Raw genomic sequence first — 25,498 nt, forward strand, 5'->3', positions numbered from 1 at the left:
AGGAAGGCTTATCCCATGGGTAGCAGTGGGTTATTAAGTTCATTTTATGAGCACAAGAGTGCTACAACAATGCTGTAAATTATCATTGCTGTGGAGTGATTAACATTCACAGCCAATGACTAATTCTGTGTTGCCTCTACATCAAGTCAGTCACGTCTAGTACTCTGCTCTATTTTTCAAACCTAATTCATTAAACATTGCAAGCAACATTACCCAAGCAAAGAGTTTGCACTAATGGTTGTTACTAGCAGTAAACTTATTAACTGGTAAGATTCCAATAAACAAAAACAGCTCTAAAGCATAATGACTAACAGTCCTCTTAGAATAACTGCTAAAATTCTTTCAATGAGAAAATACAATATATTAAGGTTGTATTTAAAAAGTTAGTCACCACTACCTGACTAAGTGAGAGTGTTGAAAAGCCTGTTTCCTGGCTGTTTATACTTTATTTTCCACCAGTCGGGGCCTTGGAAAGTAATATATTTGATTTGTGTTGCAAAGAGCAGTGACCTCAAAAACTGAAATTTGGCAATAATATCCTTTTGCTTAAAGAGGGGAAATGTTGCACCACTCTTTAATGATGGCTGAAAGCAACAAGATTTCATGCAGCCACTTCCATCAGTCTTCCCAACTCCCACCTTTTTAATAATACATTCATCTCCCTCCCCCTCGCTGCCCCAGAGCAAGAAATAAGCCATCGAAAATAGTCTGGGTAAGAGCAAGACTCCTGTGATTCCCAGTAAGAACAGATAGCATTAACTAACTGAGGGGCTGGATTTCTAATAAAAACAATGAACCAGTAAACAAAACCATCTGGAACACCACAATCACCCTTCAAAGCAATCATGAAGCATCAAAGCACTATCTGGACAAGTAGAGAAAGTATCATAAAATATGAATTTTTATAGTATGAAAATGTTTTTCAGATGAGGAAAATACAAAGAACTACAGAGAATCATATCAAATAAAAAGAGATATTTTATCTCTTTAATCACAAATTTTACAATAACTGAAGCTTTCACCGTGCACAGCAGATGGATGATAAAGGTTGACAGCAGCTACATCAAGCAAAGATAATTCTGTTAAGATAGTTCTCACAGAGATTGCTTAATTACAACTGAAAACATTTACAAATTAAACGTAAACTAAGAAACTCACAACTTTAAGTTTTTAAGCTCTAAGAATAAGAAGAGACAGATGCATAGCTCTGGTCATGTAGGAGCCTAGTGGCAAGTACTGAAGCAGAGCCCTCTGGTTATCCAACTTTCTATCACAGCTTCGCAGCCACATTTGAGCACGGCTGTCCAGTGCCTGATCAAATACACTGAACTTGCCTACACATACAGTCACACTGGGTTCCACTGTGGCTGTTGATCATTTTAGAAATGCATTCACAACACACAGTACAATGTTATAAAACGTATTCTGAGATTTGCTTGCCCTACATTTTCCAGAGTTACTGTAAAAAAACAAAACAAAAAAAAAACCACAAGTGAATTATGGATCACCCACATCTGAGAAGTAAGTGCAACACAAATGATATAAACGATGGCTAACATCCTGTTGTATTTTTTATATCAGCTTCCAATAGCTATCATAACACTACAAAACAGTAATTCATTTGCTGTTTTTCTACTGAAATAGTGTAAATCTCACTTCTATGCTTTCATCTGGATAGGAATGGAAATTACATTCAGGTGGAAAACAACAGTGAAGTTTTAAAGTGAGGTGGGGACCATTAGCACCCTGGTGGGCTGAAGCTTCAAACCAACTCACGTGAAGAGGAAGCAGCTGTAATAGCATACCAGCAACAACAAAAATAACTGTCTCGTCTGTTCTCCTATCAGGGTGTTGAACAATAAGCAGTAGGAATAATTCATGCTGAGAGAGCCAAAGATGAAGTCTCAATATGAGGAGGAGGGGGAGAACACCTGTATTTTAGAGAGCTCCCTTCCCAATTTCAGGCTGACATAATGAATCTTCCCATTTTTAAAGATGCTGTATTTACAAAAAGAGTAAGTGAACTTCATGAACAACTACAGCAATGCGGGCTTGGTGGCAGATACTGCTGAGCTGTTTATTCTAGCCCGTTACATACTGAGTTTAGGAGTCTCAAACTGAGCAATCTATTGTTTTATCATAGATTCCCCAGTCTTCTTAATAATGGAAAAATCCCTTCCTTTTTCCACTCAGCCCTTTGCACTACAGCTGTACATAGAAAGCTATTCAAATCCAGTGTCTAATTGTATACAGCATTTTATTCCCCTTCTTCTGCAGTGAGGCTGACCAGCTCATACACCATTCTGTTATTTGATAATTTTGGTGCTAATAAAAGCAAGCTGATTTTGTAAACAAGAAAATTGATCCAGCCTGCAGAGTCTGGATGTGCAAACTGGGAGAGTTTGTTACATTATTAAGGTCAATTATCCTTATATTCAAGTAATTACATGTCTGTCTTTGGTCACAGTGCATAGTTTATTCCTCATTCTGCCATCACCACCCAGCACAAGAGTAACCTCAGCAGCTGGATCCCAATCTGTACTCTGCTGTAACTGGAGATGACTGAGAATGAAAAATGTTGGAAAACAAGATGTTTCCAAGTAAATACAGGAAGTTCTGAACCAACTCCTTCTCCAACATCTCATTATAAAAAATAATCATTGCAAATTATCTGAAACACATTTTAACTTAGTTTTCCTAGAGCAGTCTAAACAATCCCTATAAAAGAAGAAATCCTACAGTTGTGACTTTATATATGTTTCTGTTTTAGAGACAACTTGAAATGACTTATTTCTTTATTTTTAAAAATCTAGGCCTTTGTATTTCGTTTTATTACCACGACACTATTGAAAACACTTTTCAGCAGCAGCAGTTATTAATTTGAAGAGAAATCTACCACATCTGAAAAAATTTACTTCAATCTACAAAACTGTCAAAAGAATTTAAAATATCAGACACTAATCTTACTGAAATTCTTTTATTTGCTGGCCTACAGTTTAATTTCTATGCAGGCTGCTATGGTGGCAGATAACCAGTTCTGACCTTCTTGCTATTCCACGTACATTTAACAATATAATAAAGTCCTAGAATGGCATAGGTTGGAACAGACTTGAAAGATCATCCAGTTCCAATCATCCTGCCATGGATAGGGTTACCAACCAGTAGATCAGGTTGCCCTGGACTCCATCCAACCTGGTCTTGAATGCCTCCAGGGGTGAAGCATCCACAACTCCATTTCACAACCTCACCACACTCTTAGTAAAACATTTTCTACCAAAATGTAATCTGAATCTTCCATCTTTCAGATTAAGACCATTCCCCCTTGTCCAATCCCTATCTGCTCACATAAAAAGTTGGTCTCTCTCCTGATTACATACCCCTTCTAAGTACTAAAAGGCTGTGGCGAGGTCTCCCTGGAGCCTTCTCCAGTCCAAAGAAGCCCAGCTTCCTCAGTCTTTCTCCCCAGGAGAGCTGCCCCAGCCCTCTGAAAACTTTTGTGACTCTCTTCAGTAGATCAACATCTTTCTTATGCTGGGGGCCTCAGGCTTGGACACAGTACTCCAGATCGAGCCTCACAATGTAAGAGTAGAGGGGGACAATTCCCTCTTTCTTCCTGCTGGCCACCCTTCTTCTGATGCAGCCCAGGATACTGTTGGCCATCCAGTGGCCATATGTGATTTTATCTCCCAACTCACTAAAAATGCACTTTCTACCTTGTTCTGCACATTGTTAGTAAATATACGAGATACTGATCCCAGGATCAACAAGAAATGTCATTAGGATCTACCAGCTAGGTTTCATATCATGAAACCCTAGCTCTGTGAGTTAGGCAGCGTAACCAGTTCACAGTATCACAGTCTCGTGCGGGTTGGAAGGGACCTTAGAGATCATCGAGTCCAACCCCCAGGATTCGAGCCCCTGTGTAGCAGCGCGGCACTTTTCCCACTTGAGCCATAGGAGAGATTCGAACCTGGGCCCCAGTGTTGCAACATGGCATTCCTACCAATGCGCCACCAGGGTTCTCTTGGCCACATTATCATCCACACATCCAGTCCACACCTCATCAAGGTGCAATAATATTATAGGACACTGCTGTGAAGACTTTGCTAAATTCAAATTAAAACAAAACAAACAAAAACAAACAAAAAAAAAAAAAAAACACCAAAATAAACCTTCTACATTTTCCCCCTCTCCCACAGAGCCAGACACCTTGAGAAGGTAGTCACATACAATCTGCCAGTAGTAAATCTACTGCAGGTGATCCCAATCATCGCCTTGCCCTTCACACTCCTAGAAATACCTTTGCCCCATGAGCATCACACAGACTGAGGTTCAGCTGCCCTACAATTCACCTTTTCTTGCCCTTCTTGAAGGGCAGTAGATTATTGAAAGCATTTCCCTTTCTCCAGTCATCAGGAATTTCCTGATTGTCACGATATTTGGATGATGAGAGAGAAAAGCACAGTAATGACACAAACCTGGGCTCCCTTCACACTTGGCTATCTCCCATTAAAGGATTATTTTTATTACTTCCGGATGTCAGGCTGCAGTAGCAAGAAGTACAGCTATGTTTCACAACTGTTTAGCTCAGCACAAGCCTTAAAGCAGTTGTGGTTCCTGATGCCCACAAGATGACACATATATTACAGTACTTAGGAAAAGAAAACACTAATTTTCATGGTCTGCATATTTTTTGAAAACAAATGTGTTTGAGAATCAATTTGAAGTGAAACACACTAGAATATTACAACAGGAAACACAGAAGGAAGACTATCATTCATTCTACACACCATTGATTCAAGATGTTATAAATTTCTGTAAAATCTATACATTAATGTATTCATGGCATAATTTTATTGAATGATACAAAGCCTTAACAGGAACTTAATTTAAAAATTCATTTAATATAGACTTAACTTCAGTGATGAGAACAAAAAAATTTGGGCTATAGTTGCATATTCTAAAACAGTAGATTTAATCATACCTTGGACCCACTTATTTCTTCTGGTGACTATTCTAAAAGAAGCCTGAAACATCTCTTGACTTCAGATTTATAAGTCATCTTACAAAAAGTAAAACGCACAGTTTACCTATATGGGAAGTTGAAATTGGAGCTTAAAAGGAGTTTAACGCAAAAAAGCTCAAGAAGCAGCTCAAAGCTATTTCAGTGATAATGTGTTAACCTTTTTAAAAACTCCTGGCTCCAGAACTGGACACAGTACTCCAGTTGGAGTCTCATGAAAGCAGAGTAGAGAGGAAGAATCACATCTTTTGCCTAAGTCTTATGCATACTAATGATAATTGGCAGAATTAGCCAAATCAGTTATCTGTTGAAACAAGAACACCATTAAAAAAGTCACTCCAATGGTACGTAACAGTACATGCATCAAGAAATTAAAGCAATGGAGATCTAAAGCTGATGGTCGATAGCAGGCTCAGCATGAACCAGCAATTTAGTCTGGCAGCCAAGGGTGAAAACTGCATCCTGGGCTGCATTAAACACAGCTCAGCCAGATGGCCAGAAGAGGCAGTTATCCCACTGTATTTAGCAATGATGCAGCCTCACATTGAGTACTGGGTGCAGTTCCCAGCTCCACAGAACAGTAAGATTTTTAAGGTCCTTGAAGGCTTTGAGAGGAAGCACCAAAGGCAGTAACAGAGCTGGCAGGCACATCCTGTGAGGAGCAGCTGAGGACACTGTACAGCCTGGAGAACAGGATGCCCAGAGGGATAGGCTTCATAGAAAGGTGGTTGATGCTCTATGCTTGTCAAAAGGCATCTGGACAATGCCCTCAATAACATGCTTTATCTTTTAGTTACCCCCGAAGAGGACATGCAATTGAGTAGGACTCAGTCTTTGCAGGCTGATTCCAACTGAATTGTTCTATTCTTTTGGACAAAATTTGCATGAAGGGACTTAAACACAAAGGAATGCTATTTCATTATGAATGCTAAACTATTATGATTTAGAATTGTTCTGTAGTCTTGTATATAATAAACAGATAGGTAGGTCCATGAAATGTGGAATTACTATTCTCAGTTCTATGTTTCACACGTGAGCTACTGCCATGCTCCAGTTGGCCTTGTAGTATAAGCAAAGAGAGAGGGCACTCAACCACAGTCTAGCACTCTTCAGAAAAATAAATAAATAAATAAATACTCTTCAGCTACTGAAAAGGCATTATTTCCCCCAAATAAAAAACTAAAGAATTAAAATGTCATTTATATACCTATTTCTGAAAGACACATGAGAAATCTATTTCCAACTCTGTACTGAAAAAGACAGATATGAGAGATTTTGTTTATGACTTAAGAAATACACTTGAAAAAAGAAAGGGTAATGTGTCACTCATTATAACATAAGTTCTCCATTTAAAAATGAAAACATAGCCTATCAGTCTGCTGCACATGAAGCATTAGATGCAAATGGTCACATGCTGCACAAATTCACATCCAGAGTTGGTGAGCTGTAGGCATATTCTGTGACATTACAGGATGCAGTGCTAATTAATGGAGGCTTTTACTGAATAGCCATCTTTGTAGTGCTAATTTAAACAATGTTTTTATGGAAACTGATTAATTTTCTGGAAGTAACATGCCATATCAAGTTTCAATAATTCAATATATTTGTAGCCAAGCTAAATAATAATCAGAATGAGTTTAGAAAGAGAACAGCTTACAGATTCTACAATAGGAACCTGAACACAAGTTACAGGATGTGGATGAATCATTTTACACGGGAACTTGCTCTCCAGAAATCATTCTTCAGCCCTAATTTTGTATGTTTTTGAGAGCCAGAGCCTATAATGTTCTTTCATTCAAAGTTTCTGACTTCTTTTTTTTTTAATAGATTAATAGCAACAGCAATAGTAGAAAGAAGTCATGTTTTGGACATCTACACGAGATATTTAAAATTACTTGAAAACTAGTATGAAATAATTCAACTTAAAGCAAAACACTGAAATTTGAAGATATGATTAAAGCACAAAAAAAATAAATTGAAAAAGTTTGTCTAATTTTGATCGAAAATATTAACAATAATGAATTGTCTCTGACCTGTCACACACCCCAAAATGAAGGCAGAAACCTTAAAATCTCCCAAATGTTCAGATCAAACAAATATAATTAAGTACCACCATCATAAATGACAAATACTAGTGCTGAAGAATGTATAGAAATTACATAATCAGCTAAGATATAATAAGATCAGGGATTATATGGAATATAATATATATATTAAAAAGGCCCTTCTCTATATGAAACAGTTATAGAGACCAAACAAACAGTAAATGTGAGCACAGGGAGGTGGTGGGTGGTGCACTTCAGCAGTGGCAACAGTGACGGTGGGTCATTTCTGCTGGTGTAGATTGATGCGAGCATTGCATATGGGTAGTTGTCCATGACTTGTGAAAATGTATAGCTAATGTTAGTGGCTGTGTTGAAAAATAGTGTTCTGTAGCTAAGAATTTGCTCTACCAAATAGATTTACTGTGCTCTTTGTATCTGCTGTAGGTTCCATGGAAATATATAGGAGGTATTACTTTTGGAGTGACCTACATAGATCACTTGCATAATGCCAGTAACGAAGTTTCCCCAATTCTAAGTTTATTTAAGTATATCTATTGAATTTTCACTGAGGACACAGCAGGTCTATCCACCTTAATCTAAAGTTATATAAAATATTCAGTGACACACCAACAAAATACATCATAATCAAAATGTAATTAAAAACCTGTTGGAGATGTCCACGGGAAGGTCAAAGTGAAATCATTCATGGGTTTTAAAGGATATTAATGTTTTTTCCTCACACAGACTAATGCTCATTAAGGTCTCTATCAAAACAATATTCAAAGTACAATCACTTCATACTTTCAAAACTAGAATTCAAACAATAGTCTGGTTGCTCGGAAAGAAAAAGTTTATTTCTCCTTTAAGGAAACACTGAGAAGATGGCACTAGAATAAAAAAAGTAACACTTTAGAAATGTGTCAAAATAAGCTAGTAATATCCTTGTTTGTTAAGTAATTTCTCTTTAAATGCTTAGTACATAACTCCAAGTCTTATACAATCTTGCCTCTGTCTTCATTAAAAAAGAAAAAGTGCAATGATTTCCAGATAACATGCTGTATTTATCTCTGAAAAGTACAACTCATCAAGGTAGTCTGAGGGAAAAAATTATGAAGGTACTGAACTGTACAAATCTTGTAACAGCTGCTCATCTGCATTAACTGCTAGGAAACCATCATTACGGATAACCTGAAAGCCTTAAAGATTTTGCCTTAAAAGATTTATTTATTTTTAAGGAGACATCCCTAATACTGAGATCACATTTCCCTTCAAAGGATACCTGTGTTCTCAAACAGTGTTTCTTGACATAGCAGTTTTAATGCTGGAGTGTAAAAGTACCAGCTTTTTGGTGCCTAGGGAGACAATATTTACTTCACTTTGGAAAGCAGAGAAAAGTGAAAGGCAGGCTGGGTTCCAGATTCCAGCAGTGATGCACACATGTGCTAGAGGAACACACCAAAACTGTGACAGGAACACACAGAATACCACAGCAGCTAGGGTGAATGATGTAGTTCATCTGGTACAGCACTCCAGCCAATGACCATTGTTAACGGGATGTTGGAAGGGACACAGAAAAATCAGTCTGCAGAAAAATCCCTCAGGCAGGAGCAGTTTAGTCAGTCTTACAGAAAATCCTCATGTGTCAAGAATAGAAAGAAAAATCCTTTAAACAATATACCAACCTTGTATGTCTGCTCTGAATGAGCACAAAAATCTTGTGTGTTCTCTCACTAGCAATTCTTATTAACAGTAAATGATTGTATTGAATACCATTAGAGAATCTGCAATCAAAGCAGGGTTTTCAACAGTTTTCATCAGTTCTGAGTTTCAGGGTGAGGAGCCAAAAGTATTGAGTGAGGTTTCTCTTTGGTTGTCACTACTATGCCTAAGTTTTACATTAAAATATAACATGTTCAGTATTTCAAAACTTACAAAAATATTAGCAGAGTATTTCAACTTAATCCACTTAACAGCAACACTGCAATGAAGTCACAGAACTCTGTAACTACTACAGGGCTTCAGAATTCCACACATAAATCACCTTTGAAGGAGCTTAAATAGTTTTCTTCCAGGACATTATGGACTCTGAAAATAAATTCTAACCTTAACTTTATAGAGGAGTCGCAAATCAATTACAAATGCTATAGAAGAATGTTTTCATTTTTTTCTGGAAGAAATACAATGCAATAGTTAAGAAGTATTGCTTTGCATACGTTTATATTTTCTTATAGTGATAGGTGGCAAATTTTACAGAACATTTTTCATAAAAATGTCAAAATTCATACACTAAGTTGAATGAAGAAGGAAAATCCATAGAATTCACTATGAAGTAATTAAGTATCTAACCCAAAGCACGGCTAACAACAACAATGTATACTATCACAAACTCTTCTCAACTGCAGAGGAAACACGCTCTATTTACACTCACCCCTTGCAATTGCATAGTAAAACAAGCTTTAACAAAGTTAGAAACAGTAGGAAACCTAACAGAGGGTCTGTTCTTCCCTTATTTTAGAGGTTGAAAAAGCATAATTTCTTAAGTAATATATTTTAGCTGCCAATAATTTCCATTTAATAACAGGAGCTCCAGACCAGTGGCATGTGTTTTAATTTCAAATAATTTATTAAAAGCTCACAATGACTCCTAAGTCAGCATAGCGTAGTTTCTTTGTCCTTACAAAACAAATTAAGAAAGATGGGAAATAAAAAGGCTCTTTGAGCTTAACTTATTTTCAGAAATACTCTTTTCTGTTATTTCCTCCCTCCTATCTCTGCCCTCGAGTAAAATACAAAAAGCAGTGACCTATTTCAACATTCTTCCTCAAAGGGAAATGAAAAGCATGTAGTAAATTCTATATAAAGATCAGATGATCAGATATAGTATAAGAATAAAAAAGAAACAAACACACAGAATGAAAACATTTCCTTGAAACCTACAGTGAACTCTAGGCATACCTGCACTATCTCAGTTTGTATATGGAGTGATGGAGGCCCACACATGGGAAATAAACATTTTAAGAATGAACCTGAACACATGAACGCAAACAAAAATCAGAAGAACTGGCTGGACTGAATAACAACACAGTATAAACTACAGATCTGAAGCAAAAAATAAACTGAAACCTCTTAGAAAAAAAAATCTTCAAAGGGAAACATATTCCTTTCTTCCTGTCAATAAATAGATAAATAAATAAATCAGAAATTGTCCTGGAATTATAATGAAATTTCCCTTCAGTTGATTACATTTAGAAGTACTACATCAGCAGGGGTTTTGATGGCAGTCTTACAAGGCACTAGTTAAAAATCAATCACATTGACCAACAGCAATACAGAACAACAGAGAAACTGTGTTTCTTATACACTTTCTAAGCTTCCCTGTTTTGCATTTAGTAAGAACTGAGTTACTAGAACCTATTACTGCAACTGAATCCTTCCATTCTAGAGCACAGTGTGGACTTGGACCCCTTATGCTTATATTTAAGAAATAAACCTTGAATCAGGATACTTAAGAAAACAAGCTTTATACCATCGTGCTGTGCACATAACATTCTATACCAGCAATAATCCAACTCACTGACTAGTGTCAACCAAAACTGACAGAAAACTGGAAATCTCAGTGGTGGTAAGTTCCCACAGGTCTCAGGAATATGAGTCAGTAGGTGAGGAAGCACAGTCTGATGTGGTGTCCCAGGTAAGGGCAGGCAGGACTCAGCCACAGCCACAGGAGTAACCAAATGGAGTCACCACAGGGCACCAAGCTTTAAGACAGCAGGCATCTATCACACTGTGAAAGAGCAGGTCTTACATATAATAAACATTAAGTAGGTAAAAAGCACAGGCTCATGAGAAGTTCAACTTGTAATTACAGTTACTTGCCCAACAATTTTAGTCTACTATTTTAACACCTAAAGAAAAGCATGTGACAATAATCAATAGCATGAGACAGTTAAATAATTTTCTTTCTCCAGGTCATTAATATTCTTTAGCTCTAGGCCTCCAAGCAATTCATCACACCATATGCCTGAACGCATGCCACTGGAGCAATAGTTTTTCTGCACATTCTCTCTATGTTTCTATGCATGAGAGAACAAATATTGAGACTATCTGACAGTCTCCATTTTATTTTCCTGGTCTGTTCCAACACATTTAACCACAATGCCTATCTCTTCTGTTTCCTCCCCTTCAACCTGCCCTGTCAATGACCTTAAACCCAATTTAAATGAACCACCTTCTGCCAGTAATGAGAAATAATTCAGCCTCAGTGATGGTTTGTTAAAGCCTCCCTTATAAAAGAAATCACACACATCTTTTCAATCATCTTGAATCATACAAGGGCTTTGGGGCTTCAAAAATCATCCACTAGTGATGTCAGGGAGGCCAGACGTAAGTTGAAGTTTAAAGCTAAATCATTTACTTGCTCCAGCCCTTAATTATAAATATAACATGAGGGAGCCATAGCCTGAGCAATTTCCATGCTGCAGTTTGAGAATGAGAATAAGTTCTGTGGCTCCGCCAGATTGAGAGGAAGGATTTAATCATTCTACCCGCTGCATGTTAATACTTTTTTTCTTCTCATGCTCTGTAGAAAAGCATGCCAAATATATGAAATCGGCAGTTTAAATTCACCTGTAAATAACTCAAATAAGGATATTCAGTATCAAACTTTTCTCAAGTACTCTGAATTGATTACAGTCAGATCTCCAGATGGATTCCGGCTTGATGCTCCTGATGATTTCCTACAGCATTAATCTTTACAGAGGCATTTAAACACCTCATAGCTTGTTTTTCAGGGTATATGAGAACAGGAAATGTGGTTAGTACATTTTGCATGGATTCTGTAATTCTTTAACTTTACATGAGAGCTTCTGGTACCTTTTGCATTTATTCTGATCAGTGAAACAGAAAGATAACGAAAGACTGAAATCCTGGATAAGATGAAAAAAACATGCAAAATTAGACTACGCTTTAGCCTGGATAAACAAGTTAACATGCAGCTATCACAATGTAAGAAGTGTTATTGCTTTAAAGGAGAACTCTTATGAAAGTGTCTACTTCATTAGAAACAGGATCATAAAACAAAAAGCTCTGTGCTGCTAGACACAAACTGCATTGTGTCTTGCAGGAGTGTCAAGCCTTGGCAAACAGCCAGGTGCTGAAACACCGCCAGGCACATCAGATATATATTAACGCAGGATAATCTGTAAGAAAAGCATTCTTTCATAAACATTTTTTTTTTCTTTCTAAAACCATCAATCAACTTCCTAGCTGAGCACCATGTGGCTCAGCTTAAGAGATCCTCAAAAATGCTTCAGTGTCTATAAACCGCTGACTTCTTTCAGAGACGAGGTGCCCTTCGGTGCCCATTGTCCTAAGTATTTACCCAAGTTATTTGGCTGGCTGTCAGCAGCTAATTCTGATTTGTAACTTGGGAAACCAGCAGCAGGAGGTTACTCAGACGTGAACAGTGTCATCCTCACACCAATTAGGCAAGGTGCAGACTGCCAATCAAGAGTGATTTGCACTTCTAGGAACTTGTTTTATAGTTATAAAGAATAGCTTGAATTTATTTCATAGGAACGGCATGAACATACAGGATCACCTACACATCTGCCAGAAAAAAAATAAAATCATGGAGGTGTCTTGTTATGTAGCCCAAATCATAAACTGCATAGAAAGGCACAACCATACATGCTTTCTTCAAAAGTTTTATTTCCTATCAAGTACACATTGATTGACGTTACAAAGGACAGGCACTGTAGCAACAGAAGGACTCAAAAAGTCTTCCAGAGGAAACTTGACTTGATAAAATAGAAATAGAAGAAATAGACTTGACTCTCCAGATAAAAAAATAAAATACATCAAAAGAATGTTTACAACTACTCTACAAACTATCTCTATACATAAAAGACGCTCTACTAATATCCTGTGGAGGTAGTAAAGCCCTTCTGAAAACATTAATCCTTGGGGATTCTTGCATGTTCAACAGGGAAAATACCATTTTCCTACACATCTGCTCTTTTGAGGGGCAAAGGCTGTCACTTTCTGATTCGAAGCACTTCATTGTCATTATTTAAAGCATATGTTCTAGTTTTATAGCATATATTAACACACTGATACTTCTACATAATTTGATAAGAGTCAGGATGAGGAAATTATCATTTTTTAAATCAACAGGAGATAATATAAAGAATTTCACTGTCATATAACTACTAGATGAATTAACTTATTTTAAAGTAGATGTACAATTACACAAACCACCAGCACAACTGCAGCTGTACTGTGTTCATATTGAATTTCCTCACAAATGGTTCTTCAGAAAGAGTTACATCACACTGTGTAACATTAACACCACTTGTTGATACCTGAATGATCTCAAGAAATAACATTCATCTCATGATACAAAGAGCACTTATTTAGCCCTCTTCTAAACTGCAAACAATTCATGGCTACAGTACCCACTGCTCGAGTATTAAAAATATTCTGAAAACATTGGAACAAAAGAGATTTGATCCCAAAGCTCCATGTGATATGGAGGTGAGTTAGATTTTATTCTGGAATCACAGTGTCTATGGTCTTAATGAAACTCCCTTTCGCACTTAGGCAAACTTGTATTTATGACATCTCCTCATATCTACATGAACTCTCAAATTTGTTACATCTTCTTTTTTTGTTTTGAAAAATGCAGCCAACATTCTGATAAGGGGAATTTAGGCAAAACAGTAAATATGGATTTCCAAGCACTTTTCAAACATCTCCACCAATAACTTACAGAGAAAGCACACACATCACTCTGAAAGTAACACCTCCTATATATCTCCATGGAAACTACAGTAGATACAAAGAGCACAGTAACACTATTTTATTGAGTAAATTGTCAGTTACAAAACACTGTTTTTCAGCATAGTCACCACTGTTAGCTATGCACTTTCACCAGTCATGAAAAAGGGCCTGCATGCTGTGCACATAACAGTCTGCACCAGCACTTCTGAAACACACCACCCACTGCATCACCGTGCTCACATTCACTGTTTGGTCTCTACAAACATTCAGCAAGTGTTGATGAATGTAATTTTTTCTGCATGGAGGAACTGACACACCTTTGCCTCACATGCAATTCCATGTCAGACACCTTTCTGTCAGAGCGTCCCTTAGCTGCCATCAGTCACACGGCACCAAAACATAATGGAATACCGGCAGGAAAGTTCAACCTCTACTGCCACACCACTAACATCTGCCTCTAATGTTGTGTGCCAAAAATATAGAAGGCATTACTTTCAGAGCATCCCTCTTAATTTCTCACTGAACGAGTGGACTGGAGCCTCTGCACGTGGCCATGCTACAGATAGAAAGCAAATAATGTAGAATAATTTGTCAGTTCTCAGCATACAAAGAAATTACCAAAATTTATTCTAAGATTGGTGTATTCAGCATATATTCAAAACAAACAAACCAAACCAAAATACACACAACAAATGTGGAATAGGAGCAGAAAAAAACAAAATAGATGATGATACCCACAGTTAAGTCAAAGCCAAATTCACTGTAAAAACTTGTTGAAATTACCTTGAACTGAGAGGTAGTAACATAGCGAGTAAAATGCTGATCAGATAAACAAAACACGAAACAAAGAAGAAGAAACAAAAATGAAGAACAAGAAACAAGAAGTTCTGAAAAGGCTGGGCTCAAAATGCTGTAATGAAGCCAGTGAGAAAGATAAAGTTCTCTCTAGTTATTTTTTTAAAGCATTATCTGAATAATTAGCACTAATCAAATAAAATGTTGGCAGAACATTGGCAACAAGTTAAAGAGTAATACAGAACAAAGTGGAAATCAGCGCTCTTTTCATACAGTCCCAGGATTCCAACATTTTGGATGCTATTGTGCCATTCTTTCAGCAAAGTTATCACAAAGAGGTCTGTAATGAACTTAAGAGACGAGAAGTAAACAGCTCATGGTTTGAGAAGGATGGACTTGATGGAGAATACAACAAAATTCTACCAAAACATCAACATGCAGAAATGATAATCAGAAATGCACTTATTTTTGCTATTGAGGAATAAGAAAAAATTCAAAGTTTCTCAGGCAGTAACCTTTAGTTAAAAGGAAAGAATTTCACACAACATGTAATTCAAGAAGTACGCTCACTGCTATAGGCTGCTGCAGAGACTGGAAGTGTAACAGTCTGCAATTTATGGAAGAGGCTAATAAACACAATTTTCAGGCAGCAACCTCTGACATGGAGGGCCCCATAAGCTTGGGGGCTTTGTAGGGGGTTAAGAAAAGTTTCAACTTTGAGCTGCCCTCCTCTTTCACTGTTCTCAGCACACCCAGAGCTGACCAGTACTGGAAAAGGTACAAGCAGCTTACTGCACATTCATGGCAGGTGCCTGACATGGTAGAGTAATACTTACTCATGTTACCAAGTTCAGCTGTACGCCAAGACATAAAGAAGGCAGGAGAAAAATCCAAGTTAACAGCTCACAGATGAATCCAGGGGTTTGTAATAAAAGATGGTATACTGAATAGAAATTCCAAACACAGTCAAAATTTTCATATCCTAATAATTCCCATGCATTTGTTTCAATTCAGGGAAATTTGGGGCTTAGACAAGACATGCAAGGAAATCCTATATTCTAATGCAAGCTGAAATACGTGGATGGACTTAGATCCAGCTCAAACACCTCGTCAACATGAAAACAAAGCAATTTAAAGTCAAGATGAGGTGTCTCATTAGGAAAAAAAAAAAAAAAAGCAACTAAATTGAGGAGGTGAACTCTATCCAAGCACATATTAACGAAGCCTTATCTAAACTAAAACACTTTTCCTAACAAAATCTTTTCTTTGTCAGATATTAAAATATTTGCACTTGAAAAGCAGAGCCATACAAAGCCACATAACTAGGATGCTTAAAGTTGGTGTTTGATTTAGCCCAGCAAAGAGTATCAGAATGTAGTTTGGCATCTAAGCATAGCGCAGACATGCAGAATCAAAGGGAACAAGCCAAAGAGCATGGCATTAGGCAAGCATGGCAGAGAGTATCAGCTGTAAGTGCAGACAGCTGTGCCACCTGGATACATGCAGTAAGATGACCGCCACTTTGGTTATTTTATTTCAGGACAAAAGAACTGCCAAAAACAGAGAGGTCTGGGCTTGGTTAAAGAATACTCATCCAACTGGGATGAATTTAGATGAAAGAAAATAGGAACTGCGTAATTATATACACTTACCTTGACAAATAGAAAGCAATCTGTGATTAGAACATAGTAATTAGTTACAAAATGCTTCCCATGGATTTAATTACCCATCCGTCTACATGTTTCTTAATTACTTTTATCTCATTGCATCAGTAAAAATTTCTGCCTGAGGCAACTGCCACTCGCTTATTTACACAGTTTCTAGTTTTTACAGTGCATATATTATAGGAGCATGGCCAAACAACGCTGCAGTTACAGTTGAAATTTCATGTAAAAGCAATTTCTTCCTCAGTTCTCCATGGAAATTATTTTCTTAGGGTTGAATTCAACCCTAACTTCATCATCTATGCATTCAAGAGGTTTCCAACAGCCCATTATGTCATTTAAAAGAAAACTGAAGTAAAATCATACATTCTTCAGTAAAAATATATATCTACACAACTGAAAAAAATGATTAATAAGCAATAGCGTAAACATAATTGGAATGTAAATGTAATGTATACCTAACTTTTCCAGAGAAACATCTAACAAACAAAACAATATATAGATAAAAGTGGGAAGTATATTTAATTTGACTATTTGAAGCCTTTAAGTATTGATTCACTCTTGCTTTCATTTAGAGGGTTCTTTTTTTGTCCTTTTAAGGTATAGATATTTTTGCTGAGGTTGCAAGTATTTTGCTCTGACTACAACTCTCTGTAGCAAGAAATTCATCTTTTTATCTACCCATTAAATGGTGGGTATGGTGCTCCCAACAGAGAATGAAAATCTGTTACACAGTTTATAAATTTTATAAAGAAATGCTTCAGGACAAGACTGAGCTTATCCACACAAACTTTTCAGAATTTATGGACAGCAAAAGCATAAATATAGTTTAAATAGGAAATGTCAAGAGGCCCAAATGACAAAAATGAATTTACTCTGCAATAGGAAAATGCTACAACTACTCTACCAAAGAGAAGCAAAAGGTAGGTTCCTCTAGATGGCAACACATTAGTTGCTGCAGTTTCAATATTTTTGAACATGTTTGAAGCTGTCAAAAAAGGACAATGCCAAATATGCCTTTAGGCAGACGAATTCAAGTCTGTGTAAAAGACTGTATCTCACACCATCCAGCTTTTCATTTCTAAACATGCATATCAGGTTAGATTCAATTTTTTTGCAAGCAGAGGTAATGAAAGTGTTTCTATGCAAGCAGTGGAAAAGGAGCAGGAGTACAAGCCTCTGGCAAGAAAAGAAGCAAGGTGTTGGCTTTGCAGTCATCATTGAAAATAGCTCACTCTCAATAAGCAATGCAGAACACGGGAAAAATTATACAAATGTTATTTTGAAATCAAGTCATGCAAATTAAAATCATGAGCTACCGTACTAGAGAAACTAGTGAAATTCATGACAAGTATTAAAAACAAAATGTGCTTGCAAATCAATCCTTGCATATCAGTCGAGAGGCCCTTGACATGTTCCAAAGTGCGAGCAGTACAAAGCACAGCATGCAGCTGGCAGAGTGAGGCAGCAGCCATCATCTGCCCTCTCCTCCAGGAGCTGCCCGATACACCAACATCCTTCTCCACAGCTCCCCGTACACCTTGCTACCAAAAAGCTCAGGTTTTTATGTGCCTGAATGTAGCAGTCACAACTGGACTGCCAGGAAAACCAGATATTCCACTTAGCCTTAATAGTTAAGAATCAATCACTAAAGTAATCTTAATGTGCAGAAGTTGCGAATCTGTTGAATTATTAATAAGCAATACAACTGTAAATGTTTTTGTTCACCATTCTTCAGTGCACTTGCAAATGATTTCAAAATGAAAGGTGCTGGAGCATGAAGATTGTAGGCAGCCATTGCTTTTTGAAATCACAGGGCAGGGAATTGGAGGAATTCTCGCCTGCCTGGGTTATAATCAGACATTGTGAACTTTCCTTGAAAGCAGACTTCAAATTCACAGGGGTCCCCAGCCTTCAATCAAGAAAATGCTTGAAACAACCTCCATCTGCCATTTTAATGTATTCTTCCTAAAGAGTTCCATAAATATTTAATATAAGAAATGCACTGTTTAAATACAATGAATGGCTCGTGAAATTAAAGTTGGCTGAAGGATTACACAATATAATACACAGTAAACAATGGTTAAAAAAAAAAAAAACACACAAAAAAAAACATTGGCAGAGCCATACACACTTTTACTCTTCAGCTGAATGAATCAGAAAGGAACACGGAGGTAAATTTCATGATCCTCTTGTTAAAGATAGAGCAAGCTTGCACAACAGCCTTAACACAGAGCATGTTCCTAATCCCCTGTGTGCACAGACACATGGCAGAAACTTGTCTGTCTGTCAGAAGTGCAGAAGACATGGACAGAAACTTTTTTTTTTTTCCCTGACAGCCTTCCTTCCCATACACCTCAAAGAGCTACAATTAGAGAGCTGAGACGACAAAGCTTTGTCCATGGTCTTCAGCTGGGCTATAAGGATGTGTAATTAAATGGCCTGCTTTGGAACAATTTTGAGCAATAATACAACTAAATCTAATGACAACAGTGTTGGTTTATCAATATATATACCACAAAACTATACAGTAAGTACTTCACAAGCTGCCCAACACACAACCAGAACCAACACACATGGCCATGACAGAGTTTTCAGATCTGCCAACAGCACACCCCGGTATTTTTTTCACACCACACACAGCTGTGCCTCTCTGCCACTGGATGTATTATAGGGAACTCAATAAATGAAATATTAATAAAGAACTTAGCAATGCATGCTGCCCATGTCTGACACTAACACATACACAAGTGCACACCCATACACACAGAGGCTAATATGTATACTTACATTTACACTACCACATACATCATTTCAAGCCAATATTCAAAGCACTTAAATATAAAAGCACAAATATTATAAATACTGTTGTAGCTATCCTCCCACTCTCCCCCAAAAAATCACACCTTTACTTTTTTTAAGTTGCATCTGCAGTACATAATATCAGAATGCACTTTTCTACTTCAATATAAAACACTGCTAGTTTATCAGTATGTAACAAGTGAATGTTTGCTTCTTTAAAGTATGGCCCTTTAGCAGAAAACTCTCATGCCCATACGAGAGGGCAATAAAGGGCCTACAAAATGTAAGAAAACAACTCTTAATTGTAAATGGAAATTTTAAATCCAGCCAAGGCAGAACTACAAAGACACCAATACTGGAATCCACAAAGAACACAACACTAAAATTACCTTTATTCATCTTCCACGTGCCACATAAATAGTTTAGAAAATTATTCAAACTCAGCACGTCAAAATTCTCTGAAGATACCATTACAAACACATATGCGGCAGTAAAACAGTTCCAAATGCAACCCCAATTTTTTTTTATAGTAATCATGAATTCTTGATTATTTAAATGGTCCAAAAATGACTCTTAAAGTGTCTGAATTTAAGAATGACTTTTTTTTTAAACTATCAAGTTACGGATCAAACTGTTACCTGTGCACTGCCAAATCTAAGTCTTCCCAACCTAACTGTCAAAATCTAAAGCCTTTTAACTATAATCATGATAAGATTTTGATACATTTATACATCTCAGTATACTTTTTAATCTCAAAAATTCATAAAAATTCAGGTTAATCTTCCCCCTTTCCTTCTGGACACATTATACACACCCACTCCTAAAGGAGACCACTACCTGTAATAATATAAATAAAAGAAAATCATGTTTTGAAAATCAATCTTAGTTTTCTTGTGAGATACACGTATGTCTATATATACCATGCATGCATGTGCACAGATCTTTAGTTGACAGCTGCTGGACCAGAAATTAGTGTGTTATGGGGCCCAAGATGATTGATGTGGTTTTACCTGACAGCAGCTCAGCACCACACAGTCATTCACTCCCATTCTCTCCCCAGTGGGATTGTGGAGAGAATTAGAAAAACAAACAAACAAACAACTATTTAATAATATAGAGAAAAGGATCGTTATTAGGACATACATGTATATATAACTGTATATTACAGGCAATGCACACGCAATTGCTCACTACCCCCTGTCTGATGTCCAGCTAAGCCCCTCAGTAGCAGAAGAGAGAAAGATGAACACACACAAAACTCCTTCTTCATGACGCCATAATAGTATGGAATACCCCTTTGGCCACAGTCAGCTGTCATAACTCCATTCCTTCCCAGCAACTTGGGCCCCTTGTTGCAAATGGCCTTGGCTCTACATTACATATCTTAGCAGCAACTACAGCCATCAGCATGTTATCAACATTGTTTTTTCTCCTAAAAGCACAACATAGCATCATACCAGGCACTCTGAAGAAAATAATTCCATCCCAGCTGAAAGTAAGATAATGACGACCAAGACAGAATAGGCAGAAAAATTGAGATGGGATACAGCAGAGTTATAACAGAGTTATGATTCTGGTGTGTCAGAGTGGCTCAGAGCACTAAATCTGCATTTACTGTTGACCCTGGAGAATAAAAAGGTTTTCCAGTGGTTCAGACCCATCAGGCAGATCATAAAAATTAAGATCTATTAAAGATGCTCCTACTTATAGGAGGCAACTACTCTTCATCATCTTTCATTGCAATTAATACAAAATATTTAAAGATGTCCATGAACTAGGAAATTACTGCTTTCAAGAACAGATTACAATATTAGATAGCAGTGGCTTAATTTGCATTCCTGACAAGCAAATTCAGAAAACTCATTAATTTTACAACAGATACAACACTTTATTTCATTACCCAGCTAACATTTTTACTGCTTATGTCTTGTCTTTGGAACAAGAGCCCCGCTTTCTTTTATCTACACCAATTGATCTGGTCCTACAAAACCATTTAACTTGGAATGAGTTCCTTCAAGCTGACAATAAGAAGTATCTAGCTACAAGTGCTAATGTTAACAGTATTCAAAAAATATACATATTGTTAATATTAAATAATGTAATTCTTATTTTCTTTCTTTTTCAAGGTATTTTCAAAATAACTAATAGTTAACTGCCAGAATGATAAAATTACATTCTTCAAAATAAGTTACATTGTGTGCACATTTATTTTTACTTCCTTGAAGGAAATATTTAAGTACCTTCTTGGAGAATTAAGCATATATGTTATTTGCTTTGTTCTTAACATGCAACACAAACAAGGCTCTCAAATGACTAACTTGTTTTAAGATGGAAAGTGAATTTGTTCTCTTGGTGGTAGAAATCTTCTACTTTCAAATAGACCAAGATTAGCAGTGGAGGTGCAAACTTTAGCATCCTTACAGTCAGCAGCATAGGACCATTGAAGACATGGCAGTCAGTAACTACTGCTTTAAGACAGTGGTGCTCATAGACAGTGAGTAACAGAAAACTAAGGTTTAAACTCTAAGCCACAGTCATTTCTTTCCTGAATTAGAAAAAAATAGTTGCACACTATTTCTATTAGGACACAGCTATCAGAACTACATATATACCACAACTGCATACTTATAGCTTTGGCAGACAGGTAAATTACAAAGACTACATTTGAGATCATAAAATGTGAATTCTCCCTTCTATCACAGACTGGGAATCAACACACACACACACACACGAAACAAACAAACAACTAGATTCATTGATGAATCTAGGGACAGGAAGCACCTAAGTGTTTAATACTGTGTTGAAATGAAGTCAGAAGTAGGTCGAGAAATCTCAAATGAACACAAAAGCACCAATATTGACTAAAGTTAAAAGTGGTACTGAAAAACAGAACAGTCAAATTCAACAAATTTCACACCTGAAGACATTTGTTGGTGTTCTCAACATTCAAAGTGCATTACGCACACCTCAGAACAACTGAACAACTGGAAAAAAACACATTCTCATTCTGAAACAATTTCTGGCCTGAAAATATAAGGTGTCTATTACTTCTTGGCTGACTTAGGAATCAAGGTCTACCTTTTCCCTTTAGGGCAATATCCAGTTTAGAAACCTTATCTGATTTGTGGAGCAGTGGTGCTCCTCAACAGACATATAAATTTCCAGTGTTAAGTAACATGAAATGACATGTTGTGTACCTGAGAGTACTATTACTAGAACAGATTTCCCAAGAGACTTTTGAATAAATCATCAATAAATGCAGCTGAAATGTACCAACTTCAGAAGAAAAAAAAAAAAAAAAATTTTTTTAATAAAGTTGTTACTGAATAACTTGTTGGTTTCTCCTTGATAAAGTCTAAGCTAGTCCTGAGCACAGAATCTTCTCCCTCTCCTTTTCAATTAATGTTCTCAGCTCACTCCTGGAAAAGTGGCCTTGCTTTTACCCTGCATCTCCCTCTGCTGGTTCCCTTTTCTGCTTATTTAGAAGTAATAATGTAAAGCATGTTCTTCTCTTGTTTTAAAAAGCAAGACAGTCTCATGTTTCATTTATGATCTGCTCCTCTTCTTCATCTTTTCATACCCAAAGTCTGCCTATCGGCTCCTCCACCTCCCCAACTCTGCTTTGCTGTTTCTCTGCCTCTATTCTCTGACCAGCTCATCCTCAGCCAATCACCCTCCCTCCCCCAAAATCCACCAGCTAACAGCTAACAGTACTGCAGAAACCTTCTCCAGATTTAAATATTGCAACATTAATGCTCTGAAACTCTGCAGGTTAAACACCAGTGTTACAACAGTTGCCCTCTGATGAATGCGTTATCACTGAGATTGAAAGACCAGCTTGCTGGTGCTCCCATAGTTGGGGAGTATGTGCCTCCACGTAAGAGAATCTTCATAGATCTACAATAATGCTTTTAATATTGGTGATGGGAAGGAAAGATGCTGCAAGAAAGAGCTCACAATTGAACGAGTCAGCTACTCATTTCTAAAGAATGTCAACAAGTTTTCTAATCTAATACACAGGCACACTGTCTTCTGTAACATGGAAATCTAAACTAGTATTGAAAGCCTGTTCCTACAACAAATAAAACCAACAAGCCATGTGTACGACTATCAAATTCACTATGACACGTTTTTCTGCCTCAACTGTTAGTATGTTTTGCCCCGGCAGCAGTCATTTTCCTGTCACTGTCATTAACACATAGAGTTTTGACAAATTCTAATGCTTTTTCCACTTTTAAGGAGTGATGTCACACTTTCACGGGACTCAGGGTAACATTTAGAGAGCTCCTTTACCATGTACATTTTAATTATTAAACACATGAAAAGGTAAGCCATTGGAGTTCAGAAAATGTAGGCCAATAGCTCTTTGCTCTCCTTAAGTTTGTTGTAGTAAAACCATTTGCTTTCCTCAACACATCCAGCTTCTAGCACTGAAGAAACACTTGATGTATGTGGACCAACCCCTGAGAGACAGCAGGCAGCACAAATTGCTGCAGAAAAAAAAAAAAACAAAAAAAAAAAAACAAAAACCAGTTGAAATATTTTGGAATAATAGATGAGGAACTAAGCAGACGTGTTGTTTGAACTCAACTAGTAACAAGCAGGGAAAATCCAGTGAACATGAGAGCACTCCAAGGTTCAATGACACACAGTAAACAATGAACACAAAAATAAAACTCGCTGAAATGACTGCCCAGCACTCTTTCAAATGCAGTGTAACACTAGCACCATCCTCCCCTCACTTTCTTGCTCCTGAGACACATGTCTGTGTGCCAGAGAAGCATCAATCATCGAGCAGCAGAAAAGCATAAAACCTATCAAGCCATAGGGTGGTCTTTTCTCAGGAAAAATGTCAGAGTGTTTCACTTTGAACTTCTTTTTTTTTTTTTTTTCTCTCTCTCTCAGAAACAGACCAGGAAAACTCCACCTTATAAAAATAATGCACAAATAATAAAGCCACACGACTTTCCATTCCAGTAAATAATCTCTAGTGAAAAAAGTGTTCCTTTCCAGTAGAACTGAGTGAGAAATTAATGTGAAGGTCACACGTGTTGCAATCAAAGTTACACAGGACAATGAGTTTCTGCATTTAGCACCAATCAGTAAGGAAAAGGAGATATTCTTTTAAAAATGAAACTAAAGGCAGAAATGTTTATCTAATAAAGTTAATCTCTAACTAACTAATAGCAGCATCTTAAATGTCTACAGATTTGACTGTATGTCCAGAAGCCTATTAATTGCATATAGTCAACACTATAGTTAAGATTCCAAAATAGTTTCTATTGTAATAGATTACCTTTGGTAATTAATTAATTTCCAAGCAATAGTCGTCTTCTATGTCTAAAGGTTCATTTTACTTAGGAAAAGACATTATACACAAGTAAGCTATATATATGTTTGAGAAATCACTTCTTTCCTCAAAGTTTTTTTTGTTCTAAGCTGAAAAGCAGAAATGGCCGAGGAAATTCTTAACAGCACGGGAACACAAATGCTGCATTTTACTAAGACGTTGGGTAGAGTTTGCTTAAAAGACAACAATCTGCTGAAACCTGGAACGTTATCAGTAACTTTTGGAAAGACCAACCAAGTTTAAAAAAATAAATGTTCCGAAAGACAAATGAGAATGCGCTGTACTTTTGTATTTTTACACCAAGCGCAATAGTGTCGACTGCAAAAGTCCCAATCTTTCTACAAAAGACCTTTCCTTAAACGTTTCACCCAAAACAGTGAATTTTAGATCACGGTTTTCAACCAGATATCAACAACAAAAAAAGACAAGTCCTGAATCCTTACGCGCCTACAGCAGACTCGGATCAAATCTCACATTGTAGTAATTTATGTAAGATCTGCATCCCAAGTACTAGCTGGAAATCCAATTATTGTTTCTACATTTGTATTTCAATGAAGGTTTTGAAGTGAGTGAGTAGTAGATTAGGGGAATAACAATGAATAACAGAAGCTGCTTTACAAAAATTTGTACGTTAGCCCTACTTCTGCATGTGAGGTATTCACAAAACCTCATAGAATGTCCTTCTCCCCAGAAAACAAACTGAGAAATTAAGCTAACTCTTAAATTTACAGTAATTATTTTCTTAATAATAGAACTCAGATTGAAATGCATGTGTACTGTTTCTACACTACAAAAAACCCCACATCACTACTGTGTAGTCCTTGTTATAAGCTTTAACAAGCAAAACTCCAGGCAAAATTCCAAGCAAAAACCAGGGCATTGTTAGTCACTCAATATTGAATGGCATTTCCCTATTTGAAAGACATGGTCAACAGGAGTTACAATACTATACTAGTATAAAATCCATTTTCCAAATGCATTTACACAATAATTAGTCTTAGAAGAGTATTTTTCTTCTATACTTCCAAGATTTTACTTG

General features: G+C 36.9%; 1 protein-coding gene across 13 annotated transcripts in view; it reads right to left on the reverse strand.

Annotated features, from left to right (window-relative positions):
• Positions 1 to 25,498, reverse strand: part of CDKAL1 (CDKAL1 threonylcarbamoyladenosine tRNA methylthiotransferase) — a 316,695-nt gene that overhangs the window by 132,895 nt on the left and 158,302 nt on the right. The gene's annotated exons all lie outside the window — the stretch shown is intronic.

Source organism: Coturnix japonica, chromosome 2 (assembly GCF_054131305.1).
Source record: "Coturnix japonica strain WE chromosome 2, WE-NBRP24, whole genome shotgun sequence".
In the NCBI taxonomy this organism is placed as follows: Eukaryota; Metazoa; Chordata; class Aves; order Galliformes; family Phasianidae; genus Coturnix; species Coturnix japonica.